Here is a 14499-nt window from a genome sequence, read left to right on the forward strand (position 1 = left end):
CGGCAGGGTGAAACTTGCTGCACCTGCTTTAGGCGAATTATGGTAGCACTAGAAGTTGGTCTCCCCTCCCTCCGCCGCTCGCTCGCTCCCTCCTCCCTCGCTCTCCGCGCGCTCCCTCCTTCCCCCTCCTCCCCTCCTCCCCCGCCCCCTCCCGCCCCGCCCGCGTGCCGCCCGCTCGCAGCCACTCGCTGCCGGGGCTCAGTCGCAGCCCCTCGGAGTCCGGAGCCGGCCGCCCCTGCCGATCGGACAGTGCGGCCGGCGGCCGGGACGGAGCCCCCAGCCCGCGAGGAGGGTGCGGCGCAGACGGCGGCGGCGCGGCGGGGAGGAGCCCGGGCCGGAACCAGGGCTGGGCCGGGGGCGGGGACGCCGGGGTCCCGGAGCCCCGGCGCCGGAGCGAGTGAACAAGCGTCGCGGGAGGATCGGGAAGGAGGAGCACAGCCAGAGCGAGCCGAGCTGCCCCCAAAGTGCGATGCCCCAGCGGGGCTAGGGCGCGCGGCGGCCGGCCGGCGCGGCGCGGAGGGAGGACGCCCGGGAGCTGCGCGGCGCCGGGCGGCGCGGAGGGGCAGCCCCAGCGGGCGGCGGCGGGCCCGGGAGGCGACCCGAGCGAGCCCCATGCCCCGCGCGGGCTGACGGGCCGGAGCCCGCACGGAGCGGCCGGGCGGGACAGGTAGGTGGCGGGCCGAGCCCGGGGACGCGGGTGGGGGCTGGGCCGGCGACCAGACCAACTCCCTCGCTCGCGCACTCTCTCGCCCGCTCACTGGCTCACTTTGTGTTTGCAAACTGCCCGCCGGAGACGCGCCGGGCGCCGGGAGGAGCCGGGCCCAGGCCGGCGCACTTTGTTCCAGCCGGGGCCGGCTGCGGCGCCCTGACCCTGCGCAGCCGCGACACCCTGCCCCCGGCCCGGGCCCCCGCGACCCGGAGCTGCCGGGGGAACAGGTGGGGGCTACGGCGCGGCGGCTGCCGGGGGAGCAGCGGAGGTCCGCCGGAGTGGGGGTGCTGGAAAGGCTCCTGGAGGCCCACCCTCCCCCCCCAAGAATCTGGGCCCCGCCCCCTCCCGGCCTGGCCGCGAGGAATGGGGTGTCTGGGGGCGCGACCCCCTCCCCCGCCCCGAGTCAGACAAAGAGTACTTCCCAGCCCGGACTTTCTTGAGCCAGGGAGGGAAGTGGTGAAGTGGGCTCCCCCAAACCCAGTCGGTCGAAGACTCCCTAAGACGCGTCGGAGGCAGATTGGGGAGTGGACCGCGGTTCTACCCACCGCGTCGCCTCGGGTGAGAAGGGGATTCCTTTTGCCGAGGTAGCACCTCGGAGGTTCCGGGGCCAGTAAACCCCTTTCCCCCTTCCATCGGTCAGCTCGGAGATACAGCGAAAAACTTCTTGGGGACTTGAGAGCGTCTGGAAATGGCCCCTTGTGGTTTTGTGCGCGGCTGCTGGAGGGTGGAGGGCTGACCCAGCCGATATCTTTATTCACCCCATTTGGGGAGATCCCCCGCCTCACCATGTAGGGGAGAAGAGAGAGCGGCAGCAAGGTTCAGAGGCCGCCTGGGAAGGGTGTCCCGGAGTGACCAAGCAGGTTCCCCTCCCCCAGACTGAGAACTGTGGCGTTTCCCCTGGACAGCCCCCCGCAGACACCTCTCTTTGAGCGGTGGTCACCCCGGCGCCACTCCAGCCTCGCGTTCCCCATCAACGCCAAACTAACTAACTTGGGCTGAGCCCATCTAGAGCCGTGGCGCTAGAATGCGGGGTGTCTGGAGCGACCAGGGGTCCCGGCCTCCCCGGCAAAAGACCGTGTGATTTCGCGGGACGCGGATTCTGAATCAAAGGCCCTAACGTCTGCGAATTCCTTTTCTCCAACTGGGACGACCTCATGAACGCATCACATCCTAACCGACTCTTTAGTTTGGGAGTAGAGAATATGGGAACATGGAAACCCTGAGCCCATAGAACACCCGGCTCATCCCTTTAGACCACCGGCCTCTCCTGCCCACCTGTCTGATTTCTTCACTCACTCCTCCCCTGTGTTTAAGGCGTCTGGAGATCACCGCAGTTCTCCCATTCCAGCCAAGGTCTCCCTGCTGGTTGACCTCGGAGCCTGGAGCAGGGGTTGGAGACAGGTTGCCTTAAGGAGGAAACCTGAGTCTGAAACTGTCATCCTGGTGGTTGCTGAGGAAGCCCAGGAGCATTTTGGCCAATGCGGGTTTTCACTTGAACTTCAGCATCTTCGTCCCCTGTTTTAAAGCACGTATTTGGATTGTCCCAGAGAGAACTGTGTTAGCTATGGGATTGAGGGCCAACAGGGTGCAGTTTGAGAGGCAGCTAGGGTTGGAGCTGGAGGCTCGCCTGGGTGCCCCCCCTTCCCCACCCAGAAAGGAGCAGGAGGATTGTCTGTATGGCCTCTAGCCGCAGGAGGGTCTGACCAGCCCCACTTCAGAACACAGTGGGTTATGGAGATCTCAACACGGAGAATTTTAACCCAGAATCTCTCTTTCTGAGAACCAGAACTGAACGCTGCCAGCGCTGAGCATTTCAAGCCCCTGACCCTGCTGGTGAGCCAGTGGGTGGGTGCAGGGATGAGTACTTGGGTGGGCCCCAGCTGCCCAAAGGGGAACCATCCACCTCAGACAGCTCCTGCCCCAGACAATCTCTGCCCAACCTGGCAGAAAACCTCCGCAGGGGAGAGGAAATCTGCAGGCTTGTTTTTTGTTTTTATTTTAACTTGAGAAACTATGTCTTGCCTGGGTTCTGGGGCTCTTTGTCACCTAGAAGGCTGGAGGGAGGGCCCTGGGACTGTGCTGAGGGCACCTGGACAGCTTGCTCTCTCTGCCACCCTTAGATCTCAGCCTCTCAAAAGCAGGGCTGTGTCTCATGGGGCTTCCCATCTGGTGTCACTCTCACTCTCATCAGTGGGGCAAAGTGGCATTGGAGGAAGTGGCACTGAGGGAGTTCTCCCTCCCCTACCCCCTCAGGACCCCTGTAAGATCTGAATCTCCTCCTGGATCCCTGCCTACTACCTTACCCTGATCCCAGTCGTGGCACTAAACTGGGGGAGACCATGGGAACCTTCTCTCCTGGCACTGAGGGCTGGGCCCTGGGTGGGGTTTTCTGTCCTCTCACTTCCTGGCACGTTTCAGAGTTGTTGGAGTTGGGGAGCCCCTGTGCCCTGGGGAGAGAAAGGCCTGACACCAGTGCTGGGGAATGTGGGGAGGGGGCAGGTTGAGCCCAACTTCCAAAAGGACCTGCTCCCCTGTCCCTTTCTGTGTAGCTGCCTTTGTCACACCTAGACACCCCACCCCCACCCCCTTTCCTCTGCCTTTGGCCAGAAACTTTATTTTTGGCTGCTGGCAGGTAGGTCCCTTCTTGCCAGGAATGTGCATATCCTGCTGGGCCCCTACTCCAAACACATCTCTTCCTTAGGGGCAGGAAAGCAGGGAGGGTGGGGGGGGATCGTTTAATCCACTAATTCCCCAAATGTTTGCTGAGCCCCTGCTCTGTCTGGGCAGGTCCCAGGCTGGGCACTGGAGTGCCCAAGCAGTGAAGGCTGGGGGTCTGCACATTGTCAAGGTAGGAGAGACAGATAACATACCACATCAGAGAGAGGAGGGTGGGAGCAGGGTGTCTGTTTCAGAGGAGGGGTGTGAGGTGCAAGGGGAGAGAAGGGTCATCTCCCCTAGACGGCTTCCCTGATCTGCCACACCTGGTGTAGCTGCACCCTCCTTCCCTGCGTCCTAACCCTTCCACTGCCCCACTGCCTTGGTGGTTTTCCCATCTCTCCAGCTGAAATGCAAGCCCCTCCATGCCCATCCCAGGCAGGCACAATATCTTTACTTTTCTAATAACCCAAACTGCAAAGTAGTAATTTCTTCCATCCAGGGAGCTCCACACAGTTTCCCTTCAGATCTTACAATTCTTCCAGCTTCCCAGACCAAGGCAGGGCAGGCACTGTTTTTGATAAGATTCTGAGGCTCCAATGGCTGAAATGGCTTCCTCCACCTTGGTTCCAGTACTCTGGAACCCAAGGCAAGGAAGTCAGGCCTTCCAGGGCAGAACTTGGGTCACAGGGGAAAAGGCTTTAGAACTTGTCAGTAGTGATGGGACTCTGGGGACCTTAGTTAAGCTCTTTGAACCTCAATTTTCTTATGTGTAAAGTAGGTCAATAGTAGCTGTTAGAGCCTGTTTGGGGGAGTGGGATGCAAGAGCAGATGTAAGTACCCTAGCACAGGGCCTGGCACACGGTAGTACTGACCGAGGGGTGACTTTTATTACAAGATTCCTAACACTGCCAGGCCACATGCTGGACTGAATACTGGAAATGCTTGAGTATTAACCTCTGTTTTAGGGGTTAGGAAAAGAAGCAACTTGTTTGAGGTTATACAGTTAGTGGTAGAGCTGAGGCTAAAGTATGGGACTCCTAGAACTCCCAGCATAACCAGTAGGGCTTGAGCCTCTGCTCTGGGGAAGCAAGAAAGGAGGGGATGGGAGGGCCTGCCTTTCTTCCTCCCTCCTTCAGAAGCTCAGGCCAAGGTCTCCCCTCAGCCCTCCAATGAGAAAGCTGTGGTTCCTCTTCCTGTCTTTCCTTTTAAAGAGGGTCTGGGGTGAAAATTTGGCATTTCCCACCTGCATATGCCCCTAAAAGGTCCAGTCATCCTCCATCCAGGAGCATCATAAAGTGCTCATGGAGACAAAAATGGGAGGAAAAGTGTTTGGCACCACCTCTCTCCTAAAAGGGAAATGTCTATGGTTTAGAACCCTGGCTGACACAGCCTGTGGAAGACAAGTTTGGCAGCTAGTCTCAGATCAATTTGGGACCTACCCTTGGATAGATCATCTTGAAGAAGCAAAAAGAAACTTACTTTGAGTGTGAAGTTGCGGCCTCTTTCAGCATCATCTTCCCGGATTCTCCGTAGAAATGCACACCTTTGCCCACGGCCAGATCCACCATGCCAGGATCACTGCGGGAACCCTCTTTACTCCAAATCCCGAGGCTTGCTGATGCAGTGGCCTTGTGGGATGCTGCCTGGCAGGCCCTGTGCCTTGGGGCATGCCTGCCTGGCTGGAAATTAAGAGCTCCCAGCACAAAAGGTGCCTCTTGGACAAGGCCACAGGGTGCAGGCCATAGAGTCGAAGCTTCTGGTGCCTCGAAGGAGCCATCCACGCCTGGGCCAGGCCAGTGCCCTTCCTTCTCTTGATCCTTGTCCCAGGACTCCCCCTCTCAGGGTCTGCCTGGCTGTCCCTTGCTCCAGTGCAGCCCTGCGTCTTTCTTCCCCTGAGCCCTGGCCACAGCCATACAACTTGTTCCTCAAATCCCAGCAGCTCTGCCTACCTCCCTCTGGGCCCCAGACTCTGCCCAGCTGGAGCCTCTGGAGCTGTGATCTGAGGGTGCGTGGGGTCGTTGGTGGTGTAGGACAGGGGGAAATGGTGTTTTCTCTTTCACTAGGAGTTTCTGATGGCACCTGACCTGGGCTCCCATGCAGATGGTGGGTTTTCCTCAGACAGTAACAAAGTGGATTGTGTGGAATAGTGACCCTCTGCATTTCACGTTCAAGGTAGGCAGGGTCAGTGGGTGGAAGTTACCCAGAATTCCCACCACCAGTAAAGGAGGGACAGATCATGGTGACTGGAGGGCAGAGTGGGTCAGGGAATGGAGGCGCGACTCCTCTCCATTCCACAGCATTGTCGAGTGGCCTGCCTGAGTCTAGGTAGAGGTTTAATAAGAGGTGGCTCTCTTGCAACTTGGAAAATCAGAAATGGAGCAAGTACGCCAGTGCCGATCATTCCCATAGGTGCTGGTGACTGGAGGCAGGCTCTGGTCCTAATACTCCCCAGCCGGTACAGGATGCTGGTGCTGGCCTGGGAGAGCCTTCAGGAGGGCTGAGCTGTGTGAAGGGACACTGGCCAGTAGGTCAGTGAAGGGGCTTCTGTTCTTGTTTCTCCTGCCTGGTGGGCTCCCTCTGATTTGGGTCCCTGGCTCTGGAGCCCACACTTCAGGAGACCCAGGCTGAAAGAAGCTAGTCCAAAAGAGGGTAGCATATACTTCCTCCTTTCTCTCCTTCAGGGGGTTCTTTGGGCAGATGTGTATTCCATCCTAGATGAAAAGGGCACCCGGATGGGGAGAATTTGGGGGAGAGATGGGAAGGTCAGGGTTTGCAGGAGGCTGAGGAAGTGGCGGCTTGGGCTGCAAAGCTTCTTGAGGGTTCCGCATCTCTGTGGGAGCCAGGGCGCTCGCCAGAGTGGGTGTGTTGAGGGTGTACAGTTGGTCCATTTGGGAGAATCCTTCCTTTAGGAAGGCTCCCGGGTTTCCAGGAGAGCCGTGGCTCCCGGGTCTCCCGCCCCTCCCGCCCCTGCTGAGCGCACTCGCTCTGGGTTGCCAGCCCAGCCAGTGTTTCCCTGAGCCTCCTCGAGCGCATCAGTGCTGCGAGGTGCAGGAAGCTCCTTGATCTCTGAGACCAGAGCTCCAGGACGCACGCACCAGATGTGTGCGGCCCTCACCACCACCGCCAGGAGTGCTGAGAAGATGCTGGGGGAGCTGGGGGTTCAAGGAACTCTGGAAGAGGGGGCGGGTGGCCCCTGTCTTTTAGCCACAGGGAGGGTCTCCCACGCTGTTTGCTGACCTCCTTGAGCTTGGGGATGACTTTGCTAGTCTGGGACTCACCTGTGAGGGGCATGAGGGGCACGAGGGGCACGTGTAAGCGCACTGCTACCAGCTTACTTATTCTCTCTCAGATCTTAGGCCTGACGGTCTTCTCTCTGGGCCTCGGTTTTCCTAACTGTACAGTCGGTGAGGGAGACCCACACTCCCCTCCACCGCCGTACCCCCACTCCCCACTCCCCGCCTTCCCACAACTGCTGGTTGTGGGGTTGGAGGATTGGGCGTTGGATGAGAAGAGACTGGCCCCCTTTGTTCCACCCCTCCGAAGCCCACTGCTTCCGCGGGTCCTGCCCGAAAGGGGCGCTGTGGGGCGCTGTGGAGCGCAGGGCAGGCGACCCTGCGGCCCAGGCAAGTCTCCTCCTCCCCAGTTAGGTCACGGAGCCTGATTAAAGGGGGCGCTGCCCGCCCCTTCCCACCCGATCCCCATCGACGAGATTTCCCTTCATCAGAATCTCACATCCTCCAGAAATTAATTTGATGCCTCTTGTTATCAATTAATTGAATCTCGTTGGGAGAGAGAGCTCAGCGAGGCAGGCTGCAGTCTGGCCCTTGTGCAGCACCGTTCCGCCCTCCCCCTCATACCAGGACAGCCTCACCTCTCCCCATTTCTCTTTTTCTACCTTGCTTTAAATTCCACTTATTTTCTAAAATAAAACCACAGCTATGGACCCTTTAGCCCAGTTTGGCTTGTATGGATACCCATGGATTGGGCACTACCTGGGATTCACCCTTCTGAGCCTGAGGTGGATGGGGAGGGTTTCCTCTCCCCAGGCCCTGTTTGATCTCTCCTTAAATCTGTAAAACCTCACCCTTCAGGAGTTTGGCCCTGACCCTGATGTTGTGTGCATGTGTGCTGCAGGGGCTGCTGGTGAGAAACTTGGAGAGGAGTACTGGGGACTAGGGGAAGGCTGGGGACAGAGTATCCCCCCCACCCCCTGCTTCCCCCCACACCCTAGATGGGGGAGGGGGACACTGAAGGGCCAGGCTAGGGACCTATCAGTCATTAGGATTTTGTTCTTGTGAAAGTTCTGTCTTTTTTAGAAGAGGCATTTAGGATCTGCTGCTCCCCTACAGGGTAATCTGTTTAAATGTAGGGGCAGAGGGCACAGGTGTGCACCTTCTAACTGCCCAACAGCCAGGTCAGGCATTTGTAGGAATGAGCCCTCAGAATTTCCAAGGACACCTGAAAGCCCAGACTCTGCTTTCTGCATGGAAGATGGAAGAAGGTTCTAGAAGACATCCCAGTCTGGGAAGGATTATGGCAGACACAGAGTATAACTAGATGGGACCAGACCCTGGAGGAACTGTGCTTTGCCATTTCACATACCTCCTTGTTCTTGTTTGAGAGGCCCAGAGAGGTGATGTAACTTGTCCAGAGTCACACAGCTGACTGGTACCTGCTTCTCTGGAATGCTAGCCATAAGGGCTGAAGTCACAAATGGACTAACCTCACCTCTTATGTGTTTTGTCGGCCCACACAAAGTTTATTACAGTGGTGAATTTCACATAAATATCCCCACTTGGCTTCTTTAGATAAACCCAAACCCTGTGCAAACTCTGAGCCTACATTTCTGTGTGGTAAAGATAGACTGGGATTGAGCATCCTCCACTTCTCACTTGGCCTCCTTGGGGACCCATCTAGCCCCTGAGGGCATTTTGATTAGCAATTTTGTCATAGAGATGTTGCCTGTCCTCGGTATTCTAGGAGGAGCTCAGAGAGGCAGGTGTCTGCAGACTCTGCAGGGTCTGTAGGAGAGCTCAGTCTCTGTAAGGGCACTCTGGCACATATCTAATTCTCACACAGCTGTTTAAGAACTGATGGCAGTGGATTTTTTTCCCCCTTCTTTCTATCACGGAGGGAATTACAGGCTCTTGTGTCTTGAGGGGTTTGTTCTAAGCTGAAACCAGCCCACCTCTGCCCAGGTGAGCCCCTGTATGGAAGTCATCACCCTCTTACCTGCCCCCCCAAACTTACATACTTTTTGTTGGGGGAGGGGAGACTTTCTTCCAAGAGTAGAACCACAGGTGGGCACTAGAGAAGCACTGGGCAGAAGTCACCTTTCTGAAAGTCATCCTGGAACAGGGAGAGCTGTGGGAGGATGTTGAATCTTGCACATTTGAATATGGATGTGTTTTTTGGATGCCCGTGAGTTGGTACCCAAGATCCCTGTGAGTGCCACCCCTAGATATCATCAGGGGAGACAAAGAGAGGGGCCAGGGCATGTCAGAGGCCGGCTAGGCAGAGCATTGAGGGGCCCAGAGAGGGCCAGACACTGGTCTGTCCCAGGCTGGCCAGAGCCCCTCCTGTGCCCATGGGAGCCCCTGGTGCTAAGGGCACTACCAGAACCAGGCTCCAGATGGCCACTCAGGCCCTGGGTGAGTACCTCACCCCTTAACCAGCAGGCCCCCCACGAAAGACGGCACTATTTAATTAGCTATCTCTGATTAACCAAACTTGGCATTCGGCTCCTCTTGCCCTCATCTTTCCCAGCTCCGAATCAATGGCTTTGATATGCTAATTAGGGAGTAATTTAATTTCAAAAGGCCGCAATTAACAAGGGTGTTGTGGACATGCTGTAGTTAAGCGGAGTAATCTAATTTGCATTAGTAACAAGCAGGGACTAATTAGAAGCTTAATTAGACACTTAGATGGCTCTTATGTTTACTTTCTTAATGAGATGGAGTGGGATCTTTGGTTCTATTTCTTTTTTCTTTTTCTTATTGTTAATTCTTCCTTTTGGTCATGGTACTTAGAAGGAGTCTTGAGGGAGGCCCACCTTGCTAGGGCCTGGTGGGAGCATTTGGGGGCCAGAGCCAGTGTAAAGGGTGGTGGTGAGGAAAGGTTTGGATTCCAGGGAGATTCCAGAATGACCTCCACTGCCCCCCAGCTTTGCCATCTCTGAGGTGAAATTGGGGGAGGGGCATGGAGAGCACTGGTTTGGGAGTCAGAAATGCTGTAGGGGTTCCGTCTGGGTCAAACTCCCAGCAGCCAGGTGACCTAGTCACATCACTGAGCATCTTCGAAGTGTGGTTCCTTCATCTGTCAGAGTGAGATGTGTGTGACAGTGTATGGGAAAAGACTTTCAAGGGCTCTGTGAGTGGAATGGTTGTTGTTAAAATATATTCATAGATTGTGTGCCCAGGCTTCACTTCCTTAAGACATGAGCTCAGAAGTCACCTCCTATAGGAAGCCTTCCCAGACCCCTACCCCTTAGCCCCCAGGAACCTGTAGTCCTCCCCCAGTATCTACTTAACATAATATTTCTAAAGTTGTGTGTGTTGTGTAGGGCAGAGGTTCTCAATCCTGGCTGTTCTTGAAGTTTAGAATACTTGGGAAAGCTTTTAAAATTATCTATGCCTGTGTCCACTCCCCAGAGAGTTTAAATGAATTGAACCAGGGTAGAGCCTAGGTATGGGCATTTTTTAATGCTTGTGTTTGCCAATGTGTCTCTCTTTCTCCACCAAACAGTAAGCCTCCCCTCACCCCCAAAAGCAAGGGCTGTGTTTTATTCCCCTGTGTGTGCCCAGATGCCAGGACCAGCTGTGCACAGCAGAGGCCCATCACCCAGCTACGCTCCCAGGTTTGACGGAGTCAGTATTGTTGGGTTCTGAATGCCTTCTGCAGGATCTGAGAATCTTCTGGAGAAGGAGCTGTGGAGAATGGAGGATGATCACTAAAAAAAGGGGCTTGTGAGACCTCTGGGACAGGGGTGCATTGCTGAAGGCAGAGCAAAATTGGTACAGAGTTTATGGATGTCCGCTAGAGAATAAATGTATCAAGAGCCTTAAAAATATGCAATTCCACTTAAAACATGTATCCTGATCAAATAGAATTGGAGAGTATTCTGTTCGCATAAGGGTGTTTATTGCAGTGTCATAGTGGAAAAATAGGTAACAATCTGGGTGTCCAACTCTAGTGGGTTTGCTAAGTAAATTCTGGGACATACAACCCATTCAAGCAACTCTGTGGTCACTAAAAACTGCTCTTTAAAATATTTGATGTCATGTGGAAATGGTTATGATAGTAAATGGTGAGTGGGAAAACAGGAAAATTCAAACCATGTACAGATTATGAACCCAGTTTCACGTTTTAAATGTTAATATGCCCAAAGAGAGTGAACGTGGATGAGGCGAGGAGTGGGTTCCAAAAGGGAATAACCTGGGTAGTAGACTTACAGTTACTATTTGTTTATTTTCTTCAGGTTTCTACCAAGATGTCTTACTTTTATGATTAGAAAGTAAAGTAATTTGAAGCTTGGGAGAGGACCTGGAGCAGACAAGCCACGATGGTGTTTGCCTCACCTTCCAAATCAGAGGCTGTTGCCCCCTCTTAGAGAGGCGTGTCCTCACCCTGCCACTTCCACCAGCTCCTGGGCCTGGACGGTCTATGCTAAGAAGAGACTTTGAATGGTTTCTAAAGGTGGACCAGATAGTTCCTAGTGTGTCATTTAGGGAGACTCTCGGGCTGAAGTGGGAACAGGGAGGAAAACTGACGGTGCCAGCCTCTGACCCCCACAAGGGAGAGCCCCAAGGTACAGGGAGGGCAAGGGCTTGGAGAGGAATTGAGCTTTTTCTGGGCCTCGGAGAGCCCCATCTGCTGGAGGAGAGACTGCTGGGCTGATCGCTGATCAGAGAGCCAAGTAGTCATGGGACTCATGTAAGCCTGTTCTGGTTTGGGAATCAGTTTGGAGATATAGAGACATCCTAACCCTTGGGTTCTGCTTCACTTTCCTCAAGTGCCAAACCATAGGGCTGGGATAAAGGGGTGGGCTCTGGACCTGCTGGGTTCTAGTAATTGTAGTAAATACTCTTCCCTGAGTGCCTTCCTTCATGAATGTATTTTATTTGATACCACAGCCATACTGAAAGGAAGGTTTATTAGTATGAGCTTCATATGACAAATAAGGAAACTAAGGCTCAGGCTGGTGACCTCACTGCTCATGCTCTAATTGTAGAGGTACCCAAGTGACCAGAGAAGGGTCAGTAGTCAGGATGGCAAAAGAGCAGTTGGTTAGGAAAAGCTGAGGCCAAAAGTGGCTGCTGTCTGAGCCCTCCCCTAACCTGGTGGCCTGAAAACAGGGGGCCTTTGGGGCCTGAGCTGAATAGGAAAGGGTGTTCCTGGGCCTTGGGATGGCAGATTGAGAAGTTTTGTTCAGTTACCTGTAATGCCAGAGCTTATTGCTCTGAAAAGCCCTCTGCTTTCTGTCCCTTGACACAAGTAAGATCTGATAGCAGGACAGCTAGAAAGAAAGGAACAGAAAGAGGGAGATAGAAGACATCCTCATGCTCTGTTCTGTGTGGTACCCACTGGTGTGTATTCTTATAGTGTCTAGAAATGTGTCCCTTTCAAAGACTTTTTGCTCCAGAAAAGTCTGAAACCAGCAACTTCTCTTGAAAAATAAGGGTCTTTGCATATGCTGTTCCCTCTGTATTCACTGTAAACTTTGCCTGACTGACACCCACCCATTCTTCATTTCTAAGTATAAATGCCATTTCCTTAAAAAGAAGCCTTCCCTGCCCCACCCTATGTAAATTAGATCCCCGTTTTTTCCCTGTACTCACATTTGATAGAATTTATTTTGTTAGATCTTATGTATTTGTGTCCTTACTTATCATCTGCCTCAAATCCTGGGAACATTAGCTCAGAGAGCAGGGCCTGTGCTCTGTTCTGTTCAGATCTGCACACACACAGCCTGGCACATGGGTAGGTTCTTAAATATTTGTTGAACCAGTGAATGAAGGATCGTTGCTGGTAAAATATTCTCCTGACCAGCATCAGAGGAGAGAGAAGAATGACTTCCACTAGTGGCTGAACTTTCAAAAAGAGATACCAGATTTAACCAAGAGAAAAAAAAGGGAGGGGGAATAGGACCTCCATTATTAACCAGTTGCCCTCAGAGCATCCAAGACACCTGCACTGGTTTGAGTCTTATAAGCATGTAGAGGGCCAGGATTGAATTTCAGTTTCCTGCAGATGGGTTCTCAGTGCTTGGCTCGATCAGGCACTAAATCCACATTGATTGAATGAAGGGTCTTGGAGATGGATCATCTCGTTTTGGCGACTGGGAAGCTTATAACTGAAGCTAGTGCTCATCATTGGAGACCTGTTGCCTTGGACAGCTAGCATCAGCATCACCTCTGAACTTTTTAGAAATGAATTCTCACGCCTACTCCAGACCTATTAAATCAGAAACTGTGGGCTTGGGGCCCAGCAATCTGTGTTTTAACAATTCCTCCAAAATGATTTTGATACACTCAAGTTTGAGATCCTCTGGCCCATTTTTTCTCCCTTCCTACTACCCCATGATGTTATGTTTTAAGTAGCTTTATCGGTCTTTTATTGCAGTCTGCTTCCCAGTCTTTCTTGGAAGTTAATAGGGGTATACATATGGCTACATCTAGCCCAGTTTCTCCCATTATACAGAAGAGAAAGGGGAGAACAACTTGGCCCAAGGGACACAGCAAGTTGGTGATAGAGCTGGGGCTGGAGGCCAGTTTCCCAACTTCTTGTCTTAGGCTTTCAGCTAGTGCCTTGACTAGATTCTAGGTTTCCAAAGGGCTGAAAACGGTGTCTCCTATTTCAGCTCAAACCACCACCATAGCTCTGGGTACAGGTTACCTGTGATCACGCCCCCACTCGCCGAGCTCTCCTAAGAGCTGGAGGTGCGCCCCCTCTCCAGCTGCGCGCAGGCACGTGTGCGCCCTGGAGGGCGCGCGCCCGGAGCGAGAGCGCGCTGGGGGCTGCCCCGCCCCTTCCTTCCTTCCTTCCCTCCCTCGCGGGTAAACTCCGGGCATCCATCAGTCTGTTAATTGCACTAATTAGAGATCGCGGAGGTGTTAATTGGAAAACCCTGGTATTGTGCCTGTTTGGGGAAGAAAACGTCAATAAAAATTAATTGATGAGTTGGCAGGGCGGACGGCGCGGGTTCGCGGCGAAGCGCGGGGTGTCGTGGCAAATGTTAGGGCTCAGATTAAGCGGTTGTTAATTAAAAAACTATGGTAATTAATACTGCGTATACCATATGGGCCTTCGGAAAAGGCACAAAAGGTTTCTCCGCGTGTGGGGCTTCCCGTCCCTTTTTCCCTCCCCGAAAGCACCCTAGCCCTTGGGTCCTCCCTTTGGCCCCAGGGTAGGTGGAACTCGTCACTTCCGGCCAGGGAGGGTTCAGAGGCGGACCCGGCGCGTTCCGAGGCGGCACTCGTTGCGCACCCGCGATCTTCGAAGGGCCAGGATCCTCAGGGGAAGTGGGAGTCCCTGGCGGCCCGCAGACTCCCCCAGAGCGGAAGACGCGGCTGTGGCTTTGACCTTGCTTCCTTCCTTCCTTCCGACGGCGGCGGCGTCTGCGGGAGCGTCGGGGCCTGGCCGAAGGCTCGGAGATGCCCTGGCTTCCCAAGGGAACCCAGAGAGAGGGAAGCCCAGGACCTGCCTCAGGGCAGGACCAGCGCCTCAGACAGAAATCCGTCGCTCTCTCCTGCCCCCAACTCGTGATAGGAGAGGATTCAGGGAAGGCTGGGATGGGAATGAGAATTTTAGTGAATCCTAGAAAGACCTGATTTCCTCTCCTTACCGGTCCGAATGAAGGAAGAAAGCAATCCAGTGACTTGCCCAGGGCCACACAGCTGGCCCTGGGAAACAGATGGTCTAATTCCCAGAGCGTCTTTCCTCTTCTGCAGGCCTTCAGCAGCTCTTTGCTGAGGAGATGGGTGACTAAGGGACGAGTGGAGATTGGGAAGGCAAGAGTATCCGGAGAGAGGCGGAAGGGCAGGAGTGAATGGGGAGGGGGCTCTTGGAGGATTCCCCCTAGTACCAGAGCAGGCCGCCCTGGTCTGCATTGGGAAATTTGAGGTCTGCATATC

The 14499-nt window shown here is 54.4% G+C and overlaps 1 protein-coding gene across 8 annotated transcripts in view; it reads left to right on the forward strand.

The window, feature by feature from the left end:
- The first annotated feature begins 214 nt into the window (after window positions 1-214).
- The window catches only part of FOXP4 (forkhead box P4), a 48938-nt gene continuing 34653 nt past the window's right edge, over window positions 215-14499 (forward strand). For 4 of the 8 annotated variants that reach the window (XM_064476477.1, XM_064476480.1, XM_064476479.1 and 1 more), the window contains exon 1: window positions 215-667. The gene's annotated coding sequence lies outside the window, so the exon portion shown is untranslated. Of the gene's footprint in view, window positions 668-5419; window positions 5540-14499 lie in introns of those variants that run through there. The other 4 variants (XM_064476482.1, XM_064476483.1, XM_064476484.1 and 1 more) reach the window with 3 other exon arrangements.

The sequence above is a fragment of the Camelus dromedarius genome, chromosome 19 (assembly GCF_036321535.1).
Source record: "Camelus dromedarius isolate mCamDro1 chromosome 19, mCamDro1.pat, whole genome shotgun sequence".
Taxonomy (NCBI): domain Eukaryota; kingdom Metazoa; phylum Chordata; class Mammalia; order Artiodactyla; family Camelidae; genus Camelus; species Camelus dromedarius.